Raw genomic sequence first — 18,184 nt, forward strand, 5'->3', positions numbered from 1 at the left:
ATATATCCTCTGTATCCTTTCTTCTGACCAGACGGCCGGGTAAGCATTGAAATGTGTTTTGCATTGTAACTTCACCCTTTGCGTTCTGATTTGTGATGTAAAAAACCTCATGAGTGTGGTTTTCCCCAGACGGAGTAGAAGGAGAAATAGGATTATGCATTAAGGACTAAAGGTGGGTTCTGTATAACTGATATTATCAAGTAATGCCATACAGTGGTAATACGTGTAACGGATAAGGGAAATGGACCTCATCTGAACAAAGAGAGTCCTTCCCAGTGCAAATAAAATAAAAGATTCCGCAACTTCAATCACTCGACCTAAGGTCAATGACTGACGGGGGTCGGAACGGTGCATTCGCTGTCTCTTGTCGGTCAGTAGTAACAACAACATTTTGTAGACTCGTTTGGTTCTGCATGTCAACCACTTCGCAGTAATACGGCCAACCGAGTAGATTAAAGCAAAATAGAATAAAGTAAATATACCCCGCAACTCTAATCAATCAACTGTATGACTGGAGGGGACGGGGGGGTGCCTGTGTGTGAGCCGAGGTCGGCTGAGTTTAAGCCCTGAAGTTTATAGACACAATTGAGTCCTAGACGTCCCAAACTTCGCAGGACGCTGCTTGAAGCTGGGATGCGGACCAATGAGTTATGGGATAATCAATCTGACCTCGGTTTACGACTCGTACTTAACAATTATACATAGTGACCATGCTAATATACATTATACATAGTGACCATGCTAATATACATTATACATAGTGACCATGCTAATATACATTATACATAGTGACCATGCTAATATACATTATACATAGTGACCATGCTAATATACATTATACATAGTGACCATGCTAATATACATTATACATAGTGACCATGCTAATATACATTATACATAGTGACCATGCTAATATACATTGTCCTTCCCAGAGCAAATAGTTTCTCATTCTGTAAGAGAACAGCTGTTGACGGTTAGCTAAAAATATAGTCTGTTGTATTGCAAGCAAGTGGACCATAAGGAAACAAATTGGACAGACTGGAACTTTTTCTTTGTCTACGTCTATACAGGGTTCAGCACTGGTACATCACCAGTACCACTGCTAGGAGGTTGGTACCACTGCTAGGAGGTTGGTACCACTGCTAGAAGGTTGGTACCACTGCTAGAAGGTTGGTACCACTGCTAGAAGGTTGGTACCACTGCTAGAGAATTGATGTGATGTCAACCAGGTGGACATTTTTCACTCCCTTGATATTCTAGAACTCCATGGCTTTCTGTGATGAGTGGTGTTTCCTCTAAATTCTAATCTCACATGTAAAATGGTAGCCTACACCTGAAAGGGTTTATAAAAAAAAAAAGCCTTATTTTCCCCAGAACATGACCACGTGGAGACAGTGAGCACAATCCAAAATTACCCCAAAATGCCACTTCTAAAAAATAACAATTGACTGTTTACTCATTTACTAAAATATTATGGCATTACAGGTTTGACATGCACCATAATGGATCTACTGTAAACACTATATTTATTTTAATATTTATTTGCTGTAGATGTTTTGATACTTATGTTACTATACTTTTTTCATAAATGGTCACACATTTTTAATCCTTTTAAATGTAAATGATGGTGTGTCAGTTTATTGTATGATCTGTTGTTTTTATCATGTGTTGTTTGGCATCTGACTTTATTTATTGCTTGTTATTTCTAAATAAAATAAACACCTTGACGCCTGGTGTAATGTAATGTTACCTTGCACCCCTTTGCATTGTACTATAATTGTACTGTACAATGACAATACATTTGAATCTAATCTAATCTAATCTGATCTATTCTATACCCTAAACCACACTGAAAGTAACAGGGTGGCCTAGTGCAGTGGTTCTTAACCTGGGGGTTGGGAAATGACTGTGAGGGGTCGATATACAAACACATCATCACGTTTACCTGTGGTGCGGATGTTTTTCTTGTGAGATAAGGAATATTTGAAGTCTAAATGAAACTGGACTTGAAGAATAAGAAGACGTCTTTACGAACACACACGAACACACACATGCGAGATGGGAGACACATGAGAACACACATGCATTATTTTTGGGTCGTTGATGACCCATCCCGTCGTCCTTCCCCCCAAGGGCAGCCAGGAGCAGGCATGGGTTGCGGTGTGGGCCGCGCCCGGGGACCAATCCAAGTGCTCCTGTCCATCTTTGTCAGGGATGCAACAGCGTTAGCGATCTGTTCTTCATGTTTTTCCATTGGGTTTATCTCTTTTTCTGGAGGGGAAACCCTTGCGAGCACGGGGAGAACATGCAAACTCCACACAGAAAGACCCGGGAGATACCCCATCTGCCACCTGGGTACTTGGCAACCCGCAACCTGGTCCCCAGGTGGGAATCGAACCCAGGACCTTCTTGCTGTGAGGCGACAGTGTTAACCACTACACCAACGTGCAGCTAAAGCTCCTTCTATCATTAATCAACTTAAATAGCCTGAAAAGGGGAAATAAAAAGTGTTATTTTGTCTCAAAGTTCACCATTCAGTTTATGCTTGACTATGAGGGGAGGGGGGGGGGGGGTGAACAGGTGTCCCTCTATTTTTAAGGGTATGTTATTTTTCTAGATGTGAGCTGGTAACTGGATGATATGACATCTACCGTGACCACTATCTCTGCCTAAGTGCCCCTGAGCATGGCACTGAGCCCCAAAACTGCTCCAGGGTCAGTGTGCTGCACTTTAGTCAACCCTGACCTCTCTGTGTGTAGGGGACTATGTAAACAGACTGCATTTATATAGCTTTTATACAAACTTATGCCTCACATTCACACATTCATTCAAACCATGCAGGTGCCAACCTGCACATCGGGAGAACTCTAGAGTGTCTCACTCAAGGACACTTGGACATCTATGTAGTTTTATATAGGGACGCTAGGGATGGGCCACAAAAACACAAATTGTCCCTGCCAAAAGTGAAAACTGTAGTTTGAATATTATAATTCACAACATCTCGAATTATTATTAAAACTATTAAAATAGCCTTTTTATCTGTTGCAGCGAGCTATCCTGTTATATCTGCAATATCCAATCAACAACCTGCACCGGGACGATGTCGGCAACAGTGTAGGATGACAAGACCACTGCGATAAACAGGCAGGTCACTCATACTACTGAGTCGTAGGACACGTTACTTCAGAATAAGTCAATAGCATTAGCCAGTAGTGTTCAATCAGTTCAGGAGGTTCATTAAAGAAGCAGTCATCAGGATCATCAAAACTGTATTTACGCAGACATGTGTGCAAAAAGTTTTTACGCCCTGCTTTGACATGGTGCCAGAAGGAGCCAGGCGACCACTCTACCTCCTGAGCCACTGTCGCTAAGTGTGTGTGATCTAGGCGGGGAGGGATGAATGTAGGGATGTAGGGATGAATGTAGTGTAAAAAGTACCCAGAAATTATATTTAAGTGAAAGTATGGGTACCATCTCAAAATCGGACTCAAGTAAAAGTCAAAGTATCTGGCTAAAAACACACTTGAGTAAAAGTAAAAAAAAGTCCTACTTTTAAAAGTAACCCTAACCCTAAAAATTAAAAGTAAATTTTTTTTTGAAAGGGATACACCAGGGGTCTCAAACTCATTCCATCGTGGGCCAAGTTTTCATTTTAACTATACATTGCACCAGGTGAGTTAGTTGAAGAGGTGAGCCAATTAGTGAAATAATCAGCTGGTGTTTAGGCGAGGCTGGAATGAAACCAAGCATACACTCTGTCCACAATGGAATGTGTTCTGTGATAGACCATGCTGAAATGAAAGAACAGAGGACACTTTTTTTTTGCATTAAAATTATTTAATGCACTTCTCCATTGAAGGTAAACTAACATGGACGGCATTCACATCACAGCATGAATATTATAATATCACAATATTAAAAACAGAATGGTGTATCCTGAATAATATCACAATATTAACCACAGCATACTGGATTATCCTGAATAATATCACAATATTAAAGACAGAATACTGGAGTACCCTGAATAATATCACAATATTAAAGAGAGAATACTGAATTATCCTGAATAATATCACAATATTAAAGGCAGAATACTGGAGTACCCTGAATAATATCACAATATTAAAGACAGAATACTGGAGTACCCTGAATAATATCACAATATTAAAGACAGAATACTGGAGTACCCTGAATAATATCACAATATTAAAGACAGAATACTGGAGTACCCTGAATAATATCACAATATTAACCACAGCATAATGCGGATCTGACTGTCTATTATTCTGATATCAGGTGTTTAATCAAAGATCCCTGCTTTCTAGTGTTGCACAAGGACCAATCAGCATGGGTATGGGCGGGTTCATTTTCCATTGATGGGGATTTGATTGGCTGTTTCCCTGTGGTCACAGGATTAATAACGTTAACATTAGTTCGGCCAGATAAACAATTAAAATATACTAATTAAAATGGTTGGACCTGTGAGATTTGTACTTTGCACTTTGTAGGTCTGCATTTTAAATGTAAGGAGTAAAAAGTATGTTTTTTTCTCTGAAATGTAATGGAGTAAAAGTACAAAGTATACAAACCTAATAATACTTGAGTAAAGTAAAGCAAAAGCGAAAGGCCTCTCCTCTGTCCTGATTCTCCTAGATCTATCTGCAGCCTTCGACACAGTCAACCACCAGATCCTCCTTGCGGCCCTCGCAGGAATGGGAGTGGCTGGCTCTGCGCTGACATGGCTGTCATCATACCTCAATGACCGCTCCTACCAAGTGTCATGGAGAGGGACCCTGTCGGCCACCCGCCCCCTGCGGACGGGTGTCCCCCAGGGCTCGGTTTTAGGACCCCTTCTCTTCTCCCTCTACACTAAATCACTGGGTAACATTATCACGTCTCATGGCTTCTCCTACCATTGTTATGCCGACGATACTCAACTCTTCCTCTCCTTCCCTCCCTCAGATATCCACGTCTCTGAGCGGATCTCGGCCTGTCTGTCCGACATCTCCGCCTGGATGACGTCCAACCACCTCAAACTGAACCTAAGCAAAACAGAATTGCTCCACCTGCCAGCCAAATCCTCCCCCCTAACCGACCTTTCAATCACAGTCGAGAATGCAGCTGTGACTGCGTCCCCGACCGCCAAGAACCTTGGTGTTGTCCTCGATGACCAGTTGAATTTCTCTGCTCACATCGCAGCGACGACCAGAACCTGCCGATTCCTCCTGAGCAACGTCAGAAGGATCCGCCCCTTCCTGACAAAAGAAGCCACCCAACTCCTCGTCCAATCAACAGTCATCTCCCGCCTCGACTACTGCAATGCACTGCTCGCTGGCCTCCCGGCCACTGCCACTAAGCCTCTTCAACTCATTCAGAACGCAGCGGCCCGCCTGATCTCAAACCTACCGAAGTCGGCCCATGTCACCCCACTTCTTAGGGACCTGCACTGGCTCCCCATTGCTGCACGAATCCGCTTCAAGGCCCTCGACCTAGCATACCGTGCGGCAAAGGGAACCGCTCCCGCCTACCTCCGGTCAATGGTCTCTAACTACACACCCTCAAGACCCCTACGCTCTGCATCTTCTGGCCGCCTCAGACCTACTCCTATCCAAGCTCCGGGAGGGTCATCAAAGAGAAGTCGCCTATTCTCAGTCCTTGCCCCACAATGGTGGAATGAACTACCCACCCCAGTTAGGACAGCCGAATCACGTCCAATCTTTCGCCGTCGACTAAAGACGCACTTCTTCAACCATTATCTGAATTAAAAAAAAAAAAAAAAAAAAAATCTAACCCTAACTAACCGTACTGTCATGCACTTGTCCTAATAAACTAACCTACACTGTAGCACTTAACACTTTGATGAACATTGTTACTCAGCTGATAGAGTTGTGCCCTTCCTGATGGCTTGTCGTACAGAACTTGTAAGTCGCTTTGGATAAAAGCGTCAGCTAAATGACTAAATGTAAATGTAAATGTAAATGTAAAGTACAAATCCCCCAAAACAGTACTTAAGTATTGTAACGAAGTACAATTACTCAAGTACTTTACACCCCATTGTAAACACACACCTTGTATAAACTGACGATGAAGAAAGTCTTCATCTTCACATAACATGCACCCCAGCCCTGTCTCCTCTCTCTGTCTCCTCTCTGTCTCCTCCCTGTCTCCCTCCCTGTCTCCTCCCTGTCTCCTCCCTGTCTCCTCTCTGTCTCCTCCCTGTCTCCTCCCTGTCTCCTCTCTGTCTCCTCCCTGTCTCCTCCCTGTCTCCTCTCTGTCTCCTCTCTGTCTCCTCTCTGTCTCCTCCCTGTCTCCTCCCTGTCTCCTCTCTGTCTCCTCCCTGTCTCCTCTCTGTCTCCTCCCTGTCTCCTCCTCTCTGTCTCCTCTCTGTCTCCTCCCTGTCTCCTCCCTGTCTCCTCTCTGTCTCCTCTCTGTCTCCTCCCTGTCTCCTCTCTGTCTCCTCTCTGTCTCCTCCCTGTCTCCTCTCTGTCTCCTCTCTGTCTCCTCCCTGTCTCCTCTCTGTCTCCTCTCTGTCTCCTCCCTGTCTCCTCTCTGTCTCCTCTCTGTCTCCTCTCTGTCTCCTCTCTGTCTCCTCTCTGTCTCCTCTCTGTCTCCTCTCTGTCTCTTCTCTGTCTCCTCTCTGTCTCCTCTCTGTCTCCTCTCTGTCTCCTCCCTGTCTCCTCCCTGTCTCCTCCTCTCTGTCTCCTCTCTGTCTCCTCTCTGTCTCCTCTCTGTCTCCTCTCTGTCTCCTCTCTGTCTCCTCTCTGTCTCCTCTCTGTCTCCTCTCTGTCTCCTCCCTGTCTCCTCCCTGTCTCCTCTCTGTCTCCTCCCTGTCTCCTCCCTGTCTCCTCCCTGTCTCCTCTCTGTCTCCTCTCTGTCTCCTCTCTGTCTCCTCTCTGTCTCCTCTCTGTCTCCTCTCTGTCTCCTCTCTGTCTCCTCTCTGTCTCCTCTCTGTCTCCTCTCTGTCTCCTCTCTGTCTCCTCTCTGTCTCCTCTCTGTCTCCTCTCTGTCTCCTCTCTGTCTCCTCTCTGTCTCCTCCCTGTCTCCTCCCTGTCTCCTCCTCTCTGTCTCCTCCCTGTCTCCTCCCTGTCTCCTCCTCTCTGTCTCCTCTCTGTCTCCTCTCTGTCTCCTCCCTGTCTCCTCTCTGTCTCCTCTCTGTCTCCTCCCTGTCTCCTCTCTGTCTCCTCCCTGTCTCCTCTCTGTCTCCTCTCTGTCTCCTCTCTGTCTCCTCTCTGTCTCCTCTCTGTCTCCTCTCTGTCTCCTCCTCCCTGTCTCCTCTCTGTCTCTCTGTCTCCTCTCTGTCTCCTCTCTGTCTCCTCTCTGTCTCCTCTCTGTCTCCTCTCTGTCTCCTCTCTGTCTCCTCCCTGTCTCCTCCCTGTCTCCTCCTCTCTGTCTCCTCTCTGTCTCCTCTCTGTCTCCTCTCTGTCTCCTCTCTGTCTCCTCTCTGTCTCCTCCCTGTCTCCTCTCTGTCTCCTCTCTGTCTCCTCCCTGTCTCCTCTCTGTCTCCTCTCTGTCTCCTCTCTGTCTCCTCTCTGTCTCCTCCTCTCTGTCTCCTCTCTGTCTCCTCCCTGTCTCCTCCCTGTCTCCTCCCTGTCTCCTCCTCTCTGTCTCCTCTCTGTCTCCTCTCTGTCTCCTCCTCTCTGTCTCCTCCTCTCTGTCTCCTCCCTGTCTCCTCTCTGTCTCCTCTCTGTCTCCTCTCTGTCTCCTCTCTGTCTCCTCCCTGTCTTCTCTCTGTCTCCTCTCTGTCTCCTCTCTGTCTCCTCTCTGTCTCCTCCTCTCTGTCTCCTCCTCTCTGTCTCCTCCCTGTCTCCTCTCTGTCTCCTCTCTGTCTCCTCTCTGTCTCCTCTCTGTCTCCTCCCTGTCTTCTCTCTGTCTCCTCCCTGTCTTCTCTCTGTCTCCTCTCTGTCTCCTCTCTGTCTCCTCCCTGTCTTCTCTCTGTCTCCTCTCTGTCTCCTCTATGTCTCCTCTCTGTCTCCTCTCTGTCTCCTCTCTGTCTCCTCCCTGTCTCCTCCTCTCTGTCTCCTCTCTGTCTCCTCCTCTCTGTCTCCTCTCTGTCTCCTCCCTGTCTCCTCTCTGTCTCCTCTCTGTCTCCTCTCTGTCTCCTCTCTGTCTCCTCCCTGTCTCCTCTCTGTCTCCTCCCTGTCTCCTCTCTGTCTCCTCCCTGTCTCCTCTCTGTCTCCTCTCTGTCTCCTCTCTGTCTCCTCTCTGTCTCCTCTCTGTCTCCTCCCTGTCTCCTCTCTGTCTCCTCTCTGTCTCCTCTCTGTCTCCTCTCTGTCTCCTCCCTCCCTGTCTCCTCCCTGTCTCCTCTCTGTCTCCTCTCTGTCTCCTCCCTGTCTCCTCTCTGTCTCCTCTCTGTCTCCTCCCTGTCTCCTCTCTGTCTCCTCCCTGTCTCCTCCCTGTCTCCTCTCTGTCTCCTCCTCTCTGTCTCATCTCTGTCTCCTCCCTGTCTCCTCTCTGTCTCCTCCCTGTCTCCTCTCTGTCTCCTCTCTGTCTCCTCCCTGTCTCCTCCCTGTCTCCTCTCTGTCTCCTCTCTGTCTCCTCTCTGTCTCCTCTCTGTCTCCTCTCTGTCTCCTCCCCGTCTCCTCCCTGTCTCCTCCCTGTCTCCTCTCTGTCTCCTCTCTGTCTCCTCTCTGTCTCCTCTCTGTCTCCTCTCTGTCTCCTCTCTGTCTCCTCTCTGTCTCCTCTCTGTCTCCTCTCTGTCTCCTCTCTGTCTCTCTGTCTCTCTGTCTCCTCTCTGTCTCCTCTCTGTCTCCTCCCTGTCTCCTCCCTGTCTCCTCTCTGTCTCCTCTCTGTCTCCTCTCTGTCTCCTCTCTGTCTCCTCTCTGTCTCCTCTCTGTCTCCTCTCTGTCTCCTCTCTGTCTCCTCTCTGTCTCCTCTCTGTCTCTCTGTCTCTCTGTCTCCTCTCTGTCTCCTCTCTGTCTCCTCTCTGTCTCCTCCCTGTCTCCTCCCTGTCTCCTCTCTGTCTCCTCTCTGTCTCCTCTCTGTCTCCTCCTCTCTGTCTCCTCTCTGTCTCCTCCCTGTCTCCTCTCTGTCTCCTCCCTGTCTCCTCCCTGTCTCCTCCCTGTCTCCTCTCTGTCTCCTCTCTGTCTCCTCTCTGTCTCCTCTCTGTCTCCTCTCTGTCTCCTCTCTGTCTCCTCCTCCCTGTCTCCTCCCTGTCTCCTCTCTGTCTCCTCTCTGTCTCCTCTCTGTCTCCTCCCTGTCTCCTCTCTGTCTCCTCTCTGTCTCCTCTCTGTCTCCTCTCTGTCTCCTCCCTGTCTCCTCTCTGTCTCCTCTCTGTCTCCTCTCTGTCTCCTCCCTGTCTCCTCCCTGTCTCCTCCCTGTCTCCTCTGTCTCCTCCCTGTCTCTCTGTCTCCTCTCTGTCTCCTCCCTGTCTCCTCTCTGTCTCCTCTCTGTCTCCTCTGTCTCCTCCCTGTCTCCTCCCTGTCTCCTCTCTGTCTCCTCTCTGTCTCCTCTCTGTCTCCTCTCTGTCTCCTCTCTGTCTCCTCTCTGTCTCCTCCTCTCTGTCTCCTCTCTGTCTCCTCTCTGTCTCCTCCCTGTCTCCTCTCTGTCTCCTCTCTGTCTCCTCTCTGTCTCCTCCCTGTCTCCTCTCTGTCTCCTCCCTGTCTCCTCCCTGTCTCCTCTCTGTCTCCTCTCTGTCTCCTCCTCTCTGTCTCCTCTCTGTCTCCTCCTCCCTGTCTCCTCTCTGTCTCCTCCCTGTCTCCTCTCTGTCTCCTCTGTCTCCTCTCTGTCTCCTCCTCCCTGTCTCCTCTCTGTCTCCTCCCTGTCTCCTCTCTGTCTCCTCTGTCTCCTCCCTGTCTCCTCTCTGTCTCCTCTCTGTCTCCTCCTCTCTGTCTCCTCTCTGTCTCCTCTCTGTCTCCTCTCTGTCTCCTCTCTGTCTCCTCTCTGTCTCCTCTCTGTCTCCTCTCTGTCTCCTCTCTGTCTCCTCTCTGTCTCCTCTCTGTCTCCTCCCTGTCTCCTCTCTGTCTCCTCTCTGTCTCCTCCCTGTCTCCTCCCTGTCTCCTCTCTGTCTCCTCTCTGTCTCCTCTCTGTCTCCTCCCTGTCTCCTCCTCTCTGTCTCCTCTCTGTCTCCTCCCTGTCTCCTCCCTGTCTCCTCTCTGTCTCCTCTCTGTCTCCTCTCTGTCTCCTCCCTGTCTCCTCTCTGTCTCCTCTCTGTCTCCTCCCTGTCTCCTCCTCTCTGTCTCCTCTCTGTCTCCTCTCTGTCTCCTCCCTGTCTCCTCCTCTCTGTCTCCTCTCTGTCTCCTCCCTGTCTCCTCCCTGTCTCCTCTCTGTCTCCTCTCTGTCTCCTCTCTGTCTCCTCCCTGTCTCCTCTCTGTCTCCTCTCTGTCTCCTCTCTGTCTCCTCACTGTCTCCTCCCTGTCTCCTCCTCTCTGTCTCCTCCCTGTCTCCTCCTCTCTGTCTCCTCCCTGTCTCCTCCTCTCTGTCTCCTCCCTGTCTCCTCCTCTCTGTCTCCTCTCTGTCTCCTCTCTGTCTCCTCCCTGTCTCCTCCTCTCTGTCTCCTCTCTGTCTCCTCCCTGTCTCCTCCCTGTCTCCTCCCTGTCTCCTCTCTGTCTCCTCTCTGTCTCCTCCCTGTCTCCTCCTCTCTGTCTCCTCTCTGTCTCCTCCCTGTCTCCTCTCTGTCTCCTCTCTGTCTCCTCTCTGTCTCCTCCCTGTCTCCTCTCTGTCTCCTCCCTGTCTCCTCTCTGTCTCCTCTCTGTCTCCTCTCTGTCTCCTCCCTGTCTCCTCTCTGTCTCCTCTCTGTCTCCTCTCTGTCTCCTCCCTGTCTCCTCTCTGTCTCCTCTCTGTCTCCTCCCTGTCTCCTCTCTGTCTCCTCTGTCTCCTCTCTGTCTCCTCTCTGTCTCCTCCCTGTCTCCTCTCTGTCTCCTCTCTGTCTCCTCTCTGTCTCCTCCCTGTCTCCTCTCTGTCTCCTCTCTGTCTCCTCTCTGTTTCCTCTCTGTCTCCTCTCTGTCTCCTCTCTGTCTCCTCTCTGTCTCCTCTCTGTCTCCTCTCTGTCTCCTCCTCTCTGTCTCCTCCTCTCTGTCTCCTCCCTGTCTCCTCCCTGTCTCCTCTCTGTCTCCTCTCTGTCTCCTCTCTGTCTCCTCTCTGTCTCCTCTCTGTCTCCTCTCTGTCTCCTCTCTGTCTCCTCTCTGTCTCCTCTCTGTCTCCTCTCTGTCTCCTCCCTGTCTCCTCTCTGTCTCCTCTCTGTCTCCTCCCTGTCTCCTCTCTGTCTCCTCTCTGTCTCCTCCCTGTCTCCTCCCTGTCTCCTCCTCCCTGTCTCCTCTCTGTCTCCTCCCTGTCTCCTCCATGTCTCCTCCCTGTCTCCTCTCTGTCTCTCTGTCTCCTCTGTCTCCTCTCTGTCTCCTCTCTGTCTCCTCCCTGTCTCCTCTCTGTCTCCTCCCTGTCTCCTCCCTGTCTCCTCCTCTCTGTCTCCTCTCTGTCTCCTCCCTGTCTCCTCCCTGTCTCCTCCCTGTCTCCTCCTCTCTGTCTCCTCTCTGTCTCCTCCCTGTCTCCTCCCTGTCTCCTCTCTGTCTCCTCCCTGTCTCCTCTCTGTCTCCTCTCTGTCTCTCTGTCTCCTCCCTGTCTCCTCTCTGTCTCCTCTCTGTCTCCTCTCTGTCTCCTCCCTGTCTCCTCCCTGTCTCCTCCTCTCTGTCTCCTCCCTGTCTCCTCCTCTCTGTCTCCTCTCTGTCTCCTCCCTGTCTCCTCCCTGTCTCCTCCCTGTCTCCTCCCTGTCTCCTCTCTGTCTCCACTCTGTCTCCTCTCTGTCTCCTCCCTGTCTCCTCTCTGTCTCCTCTCTGTCTCCTCCCTGTCTCCTCTCTGTCTCCTCTCTGTCTCCTCTCTGTCTCCTCTCTGTCTCCTCTCTGTCTCCTCCCTGTCTCCTCTCTGTCTCCTCTCTGTCTCCTCCCTGTCTCCTCTCTGTCTCCTCTCTGTCTCCACTCTGTCTCCTCTCTGTCTCCTCTCTGTCTCCTCTCTGTCTCCTCTCTGTCTCCTCTCTGTCTCCTCCCTGTCTCCTCCCTGTCTCCTCCCTGTCTCCTCTCTGTCTCCTCCTCTCTGTCTCCTCTCTGTCTCCTCTCTGTCTCCTCTCTGTCTCCTCCCTGTCTCCTCTCTGTCTCCTCTCTGTCTCCTCTCTGTCTCCTCTCTGTCTCCTCCCTGTCTCCTCCCTGTCTCCTCTCTGTCTCCTCTCTGTCTCCTCTCTGTCTCCTCCCTGTCTCCTCTCTGTCTCCTCTCTGTCTCCTCTCTGTCTCCTCTCTGTCTCCTCTCTGTCTCCTCCCTGTCTCCTCTCTGTCTCCTCTCTGTCTCCTCCCTGTCTCCTCCCTGTCTCCTCCCTGTCTCCTCTCTGTCTCCTCCCTGTCTCCTCCTCTCTGTCTCCTCTCTGTCTCCTCTCTGTCTCCTCTCTGTCTCCTCCCTGTCTCCTCTCTGTCTCCTCTGTCTCATCTCTGTCTCCTCCCTGTCTCCTCCCTGTCTCCTCTCTGTCTCCTCCCTGTCTCCTCCTCCCTGTCTCCTCTCTGTCTCCTCTCTGTCTCCTCCCTGTCTCCTCTCTGTCTCCTCTCTGTCTCCTCCCTGTCTCCTCTCTGTCTCCTCTCTGTCTCCTCTCTGTCTCATCTCTGTCTCCTCCCTGTCTCCTCTCTGTCTCCTCTCTGTCTCCTCTCTGTCTCCTCTCTGTCTCCTCTCTGTCTCCTCCTCTCTGTCTCCTCTCTGTCTCCTCTCTGTCTCCTCTCTGTCTCCTCTCTGTCTCCTCTCTGTCTCCTCCCTGTCTCCTCCCTGTCTCCTCTCTGTCTCCTCTCTGTCTCCTCTCTGTCTCCTCTCTGTCTCCTCTCTGTCTCCTCTCTGTCTCCTCCCTGTCTCCTCTCTGTCTCCTCTCTGTCTCCTCTCTGTCTCCTCTCTGTCTCCTCTCTGTCTCCTCCCTGTCTCCTCCTCTCTGTCTCCTCTCTGTCTCCTCCCTGTCTCCTCCCTGTCTCCTCTCTGTCTCCTCTCTGTCTCCTCTCTGTCTCCTCTCTGTCTCCTCTCTGTCTCCTCTCTGTCTCCTCCCTGTCTCCTCCCTGTCTCCTCCCTGTCTCCTCTCTGTCTCCTCTCTGTCTCCTCTCTGTCTCCTCTCTGTCTCCTCTCTGTCTCCTCCCTGTCTCCTCCTCTCTGTCTCCTCTCTGTCTCCTCTCTGTCTCCTCTCTGTCTCCTCTCTGTCTCCTCCCTGTCTCCTCCTCTCTGTCTCCTCTCTGTCTCCTCCCTGTCTCCTCCCTGTCTCCTCCCTGTCTCCTCTCTGTCTCCTCTCTGTCTCCTCTCTGTCTCCTCCCTGTCTCCTCTCTGTCTCCTCCTCCCTGTCTCCTCTCTGTCTCCTCTCTGTCTCCTCTCTGTCTCCTCTCTGTCTCCTCCCTGTTTCCTCTCTGTCTCCTCTCTGTCTCCTCCCTGTCTCCTCCTCTCTGTCTCCTCCCTGTTTCCTCTCTGTCTCCTCTCTGTCTCCTCCCTGTCTCCTCTCTGTCTCCTCTCTGTCTCCTCTCTGTCTCCTCTCTGTCTCCTCCCTGTCTCCTCCCTGTCTCCTCTCTGTCTCCTCTCTGTCTCCTCTCTGTCTCCTCTCTGTCTCCTCTCTGTCTCCTCTCTGTCTCCTCTCTGTCTCCTCCCTGTCTCCCCTCTGTCTCCTCTCTGTCTCCTCCCTGTCTCCTCTCTGTCTCCTCTCTGTCTCCTCCCTGTCTCCCCTCTGTCTCCTCTCTGTCTCCTCTCTGTCTCCTCTCTGTCTCCTCTCTGTCTCCTCCCTGTCTCCTCTCTGTCTCCTCTCTGTCTCCTCTCTGTCTCCTCTCTGTCTCCTCTCTGTCTCCTCTCTGTCTCCTCTCTGTCTCCTCCTCTCTGTCTCCTCCCTGTCTCCTCTCTGTCTCCTCTCTGTCTCCTCCCTGTCTCCTCCCTGTCTCCTCCCTGTCTCCTCTCTGTCTCCTCTCTGTCTCCTCCCTGTCTCCTCTCTGTCTCCTCTCTGTCTCCTCTCTGTCTCCTCTCTGTCTCCTCTCTGTCTCCTCTCTGTCTCCTCCCTGTCTCCTCTCTGTCTCCTCTCTGTCTCCTCTCTGTCTCCTCTCTGTCTCCTCTCTGTCTCCTCTCTGTCTCCTCTCTGTCTCCTCCCTGTCTCCTCCCTGTCTCCTCCCTGTCTCCTCTCTGTCTCCTCTCTGTCTCCTCTCTGTCTCCTCCTCTCTGTCTCCTCCCTGTCTCCTCCCTGTCTCCCCTCTGTCTCCTCTCTGTCTCCTCCCTGTCTCCTCTCTGTCTCCTCTCTGTCTCCTCCCTGTCTCCCCTCTGTCTCCTCTCTGTCTCCTCTCTGTCTCCTCTCTGTCTCCTCTCTGTCTCCTCCCTGTCTCCTCTCTGTCTCCTCCCTGTCTCCTCCCTGTCTCCTCTCTGTCTCCTCTCTGTCTCCTCTCTGTCTCCTCTCTGTCTCCTCTCTGTCTCCTCTCTGTCTCCTCCCTGTCTCCTCTCTGTCTCCTCTCTGTCTCCTCTCTGTCTCCTCTCTGTCTCCTCCCTGTCTCCTCTCTGTCTCCTCTCTGTCTCCTCCCTGTCTCCTCTCTGTCTCCTCTCTGTCTCCTCTCTGTCTCCTCTCTGTCTCCTCTCTGTCTCCTCCCTGTCTCCTCTCTGTCTCCTCCCTGTCTCCTCTCTGTCTCCTCCCTGTCTCCTCCCTGTCTCCTCTCTGTCTCCTCTCTGTCTCCTCTCTGTCTCCTCCCTGTCTCCTCTCTGTCTCCTCTCTGTCTCCTCTCTGTCTCCTCTCTGTCTCCTCTCTGTCTCCTCTCTGTCTCCTCTCTGTCTCCTCCCTGTCTCCTCCCTGTCTCCTCTCTGTCTCCTCTCTGTCTCCTCCCTGTCTCCTCCCTGTCTCCTCCCTGTCTCCTCTCTGTCTCCTCCCTGTCTCCTCCCTGTCTCCTCTCTGTCTCCTCTCTGTCTCCTCTCTGTCTCCTCTCTGTCTCCTCCCTGTCTCCTCTCTGTCTCCTCTCTGTCTCCTCCCTGTCTCCTCTCTGTCTCCTCTCTGTCTCCTCTCTGTCTCCTCCCTGTCTCCTCCTCTCTGTCTCCTCTCTGTCTCCTCTCTGTCTCCTCTCTGTCTCCTCCCTGTCTCCTCTCTGTCTCCTCCCTGTATCCTCTCTGTCTCCTCTCTGTCTCCTCTCTGTCTCCTCTCTGTCTCCTCCCTGTCTCCTCTCTGTCTCCTCTCTGTCTCCTCTCTGTCTCCTCTCTGTCTCCTCTCTGTCTCCTCCCTGTCTCCTCCCTGTCTCCTCTCTGTCTCCTCCCTGTCTCCTCTCTGTCTCCTCCCTGTCTCCTCCCTGTCTCCTCCCTGTCTCCTCCCTGTCTCCTCTCTGTCTCCTCCCTGTCTCCTCTCTGTCTCCTCACTGTCTCCTCCCTGTCTCCTCTCTGTCTCCTCCCTGTCTCCTCTCTGTCTCCTCCCTGTCTCCTCTCTGTCTCCTCTCTGTCTCCTCCCTGTCTCCTCTCTGTCTCCTCTCTGTCTCCTCTCTGTCTCCTCCCTGTCTCCTCCCTGTCTCCTCTCTGTCTCCTCTCTGTCTCCTCCCTGTCTCCTCTCTGTCTCCTCTCTGTCTCCTCTCTGTCTCCTCCCTGTCTCCTCTCTGTCTCCTCTCTGTCTCCTCTCTGTCTCCTCTCTGTCTCCTCTCTGTCTCCTCTCTGTCTCCTCCCTGTCTCCCTCTCTGTCTCCTCCCTGTCTCCTCTCTGTCTCCTCCCTGTCTCCTCTCTGTCTCCTCTCTGTCTCCTCTCTGTCTCCTCCCTGTCTCCTCCCTGTCTCCTCTCTGTCTCCTCTCTGTCTCCTCCCTGTCTCCTCTCTGTCTCCTCTCTGTCTCCTCTCTGTCTCCTCTCTGTCTCCTCTCTGTCTCCTCTCTGTCTCCTCTCTGTCTCCTCTCCGTCTCCTCTCTGTCTCCTCTCTGTCTCCTCTCCGTCTCCTCTCTGTCTCCTCTCTGTCTCCTCTCTGTCTCCTCTCTGTCTCCTCTCTGTCTCCTCTCTGTCTCCTCTCTGTCTCCTCTCCGTCTCCTCTCTGTCTCCTCTCTGTCTCCTCTCTGTCTCCTCTCTGTCTCCTCCCTGTCTCCTCCCTGTCTCCTCTCTGTCTCCTCTCTGTCTCCTCTCTGTCTCCTCTCTGTCTCCTCTCTGTCTCCTCTCTGTCTCCTCTCTGTCTCCTCCCTGTCTCCTCTCTGTCTCCTCCCTGTCTCCTCCCTGTCTCCTCTCTGTCTCCTCTCTGTCTCCTCTCTGTCTCCTCCCTGTCTCCTCCCTGTCTCCTCTCTGTCTCCTCTCTGTCTCCTCCCTGTCTCCTCACTGTCTCCTCTCTGTCTCCTCTCTGTCTCCTCTCTGTCTCCTCTCTGTCTCCTCTCTGTCTCCTCGCTGTTTCCTCCTCCCTGTCTCCTCTCTGTCTCCTCCCTGTCTCCTCTCTGTCTCCTCTCTGTCTCCTCTCTGTCTCCTCTCTGTCTCCTCTCTGTCTCCTCTCTGTCTCCTCCCTGTCTCCTCTCTGTCTCCTATCTGTCTCCTCTCTGTCTCCTCTCTGTCTCCTCTCTGTATCCTCTCTGTCTCCTCTCTGTCTCCTCTCTGTCTCATCCTCCCTGTCTCCTCCTCCCTGTCTCCTCTCTGTCTCCTCCCTGTCTCCTCTCTGTCTCCTCTCTGTCTCCTCCCTGTCTCCTCCCTGTCTCCTCTCTGTCTCCTCTCTGTCTCCTCTCTGTCTCCTCTCTGTCTCCTCTCTGTCTCCTCTCTGTCTCCTCTCTGTCTCCTCCCTGTCTCCTCCCTGTCTCCTCTCTGTCTCCTATCTGTCTCCTCTCTGTCTCCTCTCTGTCTCCTCTCTGTCTCCTCTCTGTCTCATCCTCCCTGTCTCCTCCTCTCTGTCTCCTCCTCTCTGTCTCCTCTTTGTCTCCTCTCTATCTCCTCTCTGTCTCCTCCCTGTCTCCTCCTCTCTGTCTCCTCTCTGTCTCCTCTCTGTCTCCTCTCTGTCTCCTCTCTGTCTCCTATCTGTCTCCTCTCTGTTTCCTCCCTGTCTCCTCTCTGTCTCCTCTCTGTCTCCTATCTGTCTCCTCTCTGTCTCCTCTCTGTCTCCTCTCTGTATCCTCCCTGTCTCCTCCTCTCTATCTCCTCTCTGTCTCCTCCCTGTCTCCTATCTGTCTCCTCTCTGTCTCCTCCCTGTCTCCTCTCTGTCTCCTCCCTGTCTCCTCTCTGTCTCCTCTCTGTCTCCTCTCTGTCTCATCCCTGTCTCCTCTCTGTCTCCTCTCTGTCTCCTCTCTGTCTCCTCTCTGTCTCCTCTCTGTCTCCTCTCTGTCTCCTCTCTGTCTCCTCTCTGTCTCCTCTCTGTCTCCTCCCTGTCTCCTCCCTGTCTCCTCCTCTCTGTCTCCTCCTCCCTGTCTCCTCCCTGTCTCCTCTCTGTCTCCTCTCTGTCTCTCTGTCTCCTCTCTGTCTCCTCACTGTCTCCTCACTGTCTCCTCTCTGTCTCCTCCCTGTCTCCTCCCTGTCTCCTCTCTGTCTCCTCTCTGTCTCCTCTCTGTTTCCTCTCTGTCTCCTCCCTGTCTCCTCCCTGTCTCCTCTCTGTCTCCTCACTGTCTCCTCACTGTCTCCTCTCTGTCTCCTCTCTGTCTCCTCTCTGTCTCCTCTCTGTCTCCTCTCTGTCTCCTCTCTGTCTCCTCCCTGTCTCCTCCCTGTCTCCTCTCTGTCTCCTCTCTGTCTCCTCTCTGTCTCCTCTCTGTCTCCTCCCTGTCTCCTCCCTGTCTCCTCTCTGTCTCCTCACTGTCTCCTCACTGTCTCCTCTCTGTCTCCTCTCTGTCTCCTCTCTGTCTCCTCTCTGTCTCCTCTCTGTCTCCTCTCTGTCTCCTCTCTGTCTCCTCTCTGTCTCCTCCCTGTCTCCTCCCTGTCTCCTCCCTGTCTCCTCCCTGTCTCCTCTCTGTCTCCTCCCTGTCTCCTCTCTGTCTCCTCTCTGTCTCCTCCCTGTCTCCTCCCTGTCTCCTCTCTGTCTCCTCCCTGTCTCCTCTCTGTCTCCTCCCTGTCTCCTCCCTGTCTCCTCTCTGTCTCCTCTCTGTCTCCTCTCTGTCTCCTCTCTGTCTCCTCTCTGTCTCCTCCCTGTCTCCTCTCTGTCTCCTCACTGTCTCCTCTCTGTCTCCTCTCTGTCTCCTCCCTGTCTCCTCTCTGTCTCCTCTCTGTCTCCTCTCTGTCTCCTCCCTGTCTCCTCCCTGTCTCCTCTCTGTCTCCTCTCTGTCTCCTCTCTGTCTCCTCCCTGTCTCCTCCCTGTCTCCTC

The sequence above is a fragment of the Notolepis coatsorum genome, assembly GCF_963971535.1.
Source record: "Notolepis coatsorum genome assembly, chromosome: 5".
NCBI classification, from domain to species: Eukaryota; Metazoa; Chordata; class Actinopteri; order Aulopiformes; family Paralepididae; genus Notolepis; species Notolepis coatsorum.